The following is a 5,533-nucleotide window of genomic DNA, read 5'->3' as shown; positions in this document are numbered from 1 at the left end:
TTTGTGTCCCTTCTGAATATGAAATCTATACAAATACTTACACACACATAGATATATAGAGATATAGATATATATAGATATTAAGTTTTGTTTCATCTCTTCTTTTGTAAAACAAGACAAAATTTGTGGTTGCTATGTGTTTGTGTGTATATATGTGTATATGTATATACACGCAGCCACATTCACTCCAGGCCAGATTCATGAGATTAAACTATGTTCTTCTATTAAGGGAAGAATGGTTCTTTCGTACAGAAAGGGAATGCTGGACAAACATGTTTAAAATCTCCTTTGGAGAGGTTCCTAATCTTTTTATTTTTCCATGTAACAGTGTTGTTAAGAACTTTTGGAGAGGGCCCGATGGCAGTTCCCACCCACCTACCAACCCTACCAAAAGATGTTTACAATTATATGCTACAAGCAATGAGGAATAAAGGAAGATGGGATTTTACAAAATACAATCACTAAATAAATTTTCTGTCTCTGTTCACATACCTGTCTGTAGATGTAATGCAGACATACACACAAGATAGTTCCTTGGTGTTGTATCAGCTTCTATTTTTACAGGCTGGCCCATTTTTGGCTTTGGATCAAACAACCACTTTCTTTTTTGTTTTGTTTTTTCATTTTACAATTCCCTTTCTATAAAGGTTGTTTATATGCATGGGAGAGAATGTGAACAAGGAAAGCAACTTTACTGTAATAAGAGCATCTTGTGACACCCGGAAGACTAACATATAATGATGCCACATACTGGTAGGCCTTGATTTAATGACCACAATTGACCCCAAGATTTCCATTGCTAAGCAAGACAGTTGTTAAGTGAATTTTGCCCATTTTACAACCCTTCTCGCCCTTGTTCCGTGATGGTGAGCTTATAGCACATGTGCCCAAAGTGGCAGAGATACAGAGCTGTATCTCCAGGCATGCCAGCCATCGCCTGTTGGCCTTCTGGTTTCCAGGGCTGGCCAGCTGGTCTTCACACACACATGCATGCCAAAACCTGGAAAACCAGGTGACCGGGCGCACATGCTGGAAATTGGAAGCTCAGCTCTTCCGGTTTCTGGTGCTCCTGCGCGTAAGGTTCACCAACACTGCCCTAGTTGTTAAGTGAATCACTGCAGTTGTTAAGTCAGTTACATGGTTGTTAAGTGAATCTGGTGACATGCCAGATGCCAAGGGTCTGAATTTTGATCACGTGACCATGGGGAATGCTGCAACAGTCATGTGAAAAACGGCCATGAGTCAGTTGTGACTTTGAACGGTCACTAAATGGATGGTTGTAAGTTGAGGACTACCTGTAATGATTATGTGCCATCAAGTCATTGTTGACTCTTAGTGACCATTGAGATTTTCTCCATGAAGATCTGTCCTTACTGAGTCTTCGGCTCTCATTGCTACTCTTAACTGGAGCGATCTATCTTGTTGCTGGTCACCATCTTCTCTTTCTTTCCCGGCATTGGAGTCGTCTCCAGGGAGTGAGATCTTCGCATAATGTGTCTGAAGTAGGATAACTTGAACCTGTCTTTTGTGCCTCAAATGAAAACGCTGGATTGATTTCATGATCCATCAGTTTGAATTGTTGCTGTTCATGGTACTGTTAGGAGTCTTAAACACCAAAAAGGGTTGATATTCTTTCAATTTTTGCTTCGACAAAGTCCAACTTTGGCTTCAGGGGTGAAATCCTACCGGTTTGGACTTGTTCAGGAGAACCAGTAGCGAACATTGGGCCTGGGTCGCCGAACTGGTAGGGACCACTGGCTGGCCACACCCCTGAACCGGTCCAGCTGTCACCGCTCGCTCGTCCTGCCTAGTCTCTGCTTTCCACCATCCCAGCCTGCATCCCCTACTCCCACGCGGCCGGTAGCCTTTCCATGCTTGCCTGCTTTCCACACAGCCTTCTCGGTGTCCCGGTGGCCAGCTTGCAAAGGCAGGCAACCGGAGGGCCGCATGGAAGGTAGGCAAGCATGTTGGGGCTGGCTGGCTGTGGGGAAGGGAGTAGGCTGCTAGCTAGCAGCCTACTCCCTTCCCCAGAGCCCTACCATGCTTGCCTGCCTTCCACATGGCCTTCCTGCCTAATCTCTTCTTGGAAACCTCCAGTGATGGAGCACCAACAACTTCTGGAGGGAAGTCATTGCATTGATTATTTGTTCTAATTTCTCCTTAGTTCTAGATTGCTTCTCTCCTTGATTAGTGCCAATTTAACCCCCTGGAAAATCTTCCCCCAAGATTTTACATAACAAACGTGAGAAGTTATGCATGAACCCCTTTGCAATGCCATGTATATTTTATTTTATTTGCCTAACCCCTCTCCTTCTCCTCCTCATCCAGATCTTTCAGGGTGGGAACTTCCTCTCCTTGCCCAGACAGATCTGGAGGAGTGGGGGAAAGGTTGGAGGAAAGCAGCTTGACTCACCCACCCATACCCTTTGGACACAGCAATGATTATAAATATGAACCAGTTGTCAAACATCTGCATTTTGATCCCATCATCTTGGGAAAGCTGCAAAGGTCATAATGGTGAAAAGTGATCGTAACTCACTTTTTTCAGTGCTGCTGTAACTTTGAATGGCTCATTAAATGAGCTGTTGTAAGTCGAGGACAACTTGTACAGAAGACAAGTTGGGAGATGAGGGAGTGGGAAGGGATGCTGCATAAGGAAGAATCAGATAAAAGGCGGCATAGCCCGCAGCTGCATAACGGGCAGAGAAAAAGAAAGGAATCTCCTTCTCGGGTGGTAAAAGTGACGGGAAAATTGTATTTCCAGATTTGCAAGATTGATGTCAATTTTCCCAGACAGGAGATATAACCAGATGAGTTTATTCTATTTTATTGTAGCAGAATCTTGCAAGTCTGACATTACAGATCTCCTGCAGTCTTTTTTACAATCTGAGAAGTTAGGGAAGTTCCTTTCTGGATTTCTTTCTCTGCACTTTATGCAGTGATGGGCTATGCAGTCTCTTATCTGATTGTTCCTTAGACAGCATCTCTTCCTTGCCCCTCTAGGCAATGACCTTCCTCGAGATCATTGCCATATATGCAGGGAATGTTTTGTCCCAATTCCAGCTTCTGTGCTCCTAGATAAAATATTAGTCATTGAAATTTGAGTTCAACACCAAATCTAACCGTAGTCTTCAGCTGCTGTTGCAGACTCAAGCTAGTCTCTGATCCCTGTGGATGTGTTCAACGCACACAGCCCTCCAAGCAACAGTGGCCTTTTGTAACCTTCAGGTGTGTCTCACATTGCCCTACACTGGTGTAATAAAACTACAGTCTCAAAGGCTCTTTGCTCCTGGTGACTTCAAAGACTCTTCATGAATCTTTTTGGCAACAATAGGGAAGTGACTTGCTCCTAACACCTTAACTTCATGAGCTATCCTGCAACACCCATTTTCTGCTGGTTACTCTTCCATGTAACCTAATAGGATTCAAGTCAAACTAATAGCTGGACTCCAGATTAGAAAGGGAACCAACAGCAACAGCTCTCCTAACTCCAAGGTTGGGAGATACACAGCTATATGTCAAACTTGGGTCAAAGCCTCTCACTTCACAGGAAGTCCATGCATATTTTTAGAACGGAGCCTGCTTAATTACTGCGGAGAGGGTAATCCTTTAATGAATACACCCCCACAAAGAAATCCTGAAAGTGATAAAACAATTGCTCTTATTACTCAGAGCAACCACATCCCCTTGTATTAAAAGTGAATTTTTCGCTGTTTCTCAGAGTCACTGATGCAGTGGGAGAGATTCGTGGCTATTCCACATGAACTAGAAAGTCAAGCAAGGTAGCTATGTAAAAATAGTAATAATAATATTAATTCAGCATCTGAAAAGAGTAAGCAGACTCCAAATAACTTTTGTGATGGGAACTTGTCAAATGTTTAGAATAGAATTCAATTCAATTCAATTCTTTATTATTGTGTGATTGGACACACAAGGAATTTGTCTTTGGTGCATATGCTCTCAGTGTACATAAAGAAAAATGAAACAGAATACATTCATCAAGAATCATATGATACAGTGATAGCCATTGGTTACTAATAAGCAATCCAATCACACTAGGAAACAAATAAAACAATATAAATTATAAAGATATAAGCAACATGGTTTTAGTCATCAGTAGGAAGAGATAGATATAATTTGACAGTGTTGTGGGAATTAGTTTTTTAGTAGAGTGATGGCATTCAGAGGAAAACCCGTTACAGGCAAAAGAAATGAAAACATTCACATACTACATATTTCTTTTAAGCAGGGGACAATCACTAGCTACATAAACTATGCATAAGCGGCATGGGGAATTTTAGGCGGAGAATGATGCATGATTAACTGGGCCAGAGTCTAAATATCTAAACACAACTTTAGAAAATTCCTAATTTGACTCTTACTTGTATCTATCTCCCCCCAACTTTTGTCATACACACACACCTGAAGCAATTAGCTATCTCCCTCATCTCTATCTACCACCACCCCCAATTCTAAATCCCCCCCTATACTCTGAATAGTCAGTAGCAATTAACAGGGCCTAAAGTAGAGGCCCAGGCCTTTATTTTTAGTCCTACAGCCACCACAGCGACTCAAAAAGGCCTCCTTTCAGCGTTCCCCATGTCACACAAATTTTAATGAATGGTGCAATTGCCCCAGTAACTCAGGACTGTCCAGGAACTTTCTGTTGACAGACAGACAGACAGACAGACAGACAGACACGTGGCTTACCCACGGCTGCTCCAAATTGCACAAGGCCTTTATTCTTGAAGTGGCTTTTGAGAATGCCACTTCAGTGGCCTCTGAAAACTATGCAAAGCACACCCCATTCTTGCCCAATTTTCAGAGTCTCCAGAGGCACTGAAAAAGCAACGGCCTTCTTGCCTGACTTTCCTGCTTGACTTTCCGGATGATCTGTCTGCAGGCCTCTCAAGAGCAGTTCTCACACAGGCTCCGCAGCTTTGAAAATTACATAAGGATGGGGCGGGGGACGCTTTCGAGAATAATTGTTGATGAATGTTTGTGAACACTGGCACATCATCGAAAATGTCATGACACATGTATCATAGGTTTGACATCACTAGCTTAGCAAGTGGCCAAAAGGAGCTATAGAACGGATGGTTTATTCTTCCTCTTGCCTTTCTTTCTTTTTCTTTCCTTCTCTCTCTCTTTCCTTCCTTCCTTCCATCTGTCCTTCTTTCTTTCTTTCCATCTCTTCGTCTCTCTCTTTTGTTCAAAGAATTTTTTATTTTTTTAATTCTCTTACATACCATTTTAACTATACATTCACATGATTTCTTCTTCTTCTTTACATTTATCATTCTTATACATTTATTATTTCATTTAATAGGTTACAATATACAGTTTGAGTTGCTTTATTTACCATCCCCTCCTCCTTTTATAACAGCACCTTGTTTTCCCTTTCTTTTCTCCCTCCCTTATCTATTTTCTTCCTTCCTCCTCTCCTTCCCCTTCCTTCCTCCCTTACTTTTCTCCTACTCCTACTCTTTCTTTTCCCCTTCCTACCCTCTCTTCTTCTCTTTCTCTTCCTTCC

This window comes from Thamnophis sirtalis, unplaced genomic scaffold (genome assembly GCF_051295495.1).
Source record: "Thamnophis sirtalis isolate CommonGarterSnake01/CBP01778 unplaced genomic scaffold, rThaSir2_p1.2 scaffold_4, whole genome shotgun sequence".
NCBI lineage: Eukaryota > Metazoa > Chordata > Lepidosauria > Squamata > Natricidae > Thamnophis > Thamnophis sirtalis.
Note: the sequence above shows the minus strand (reverse complement) of the source record.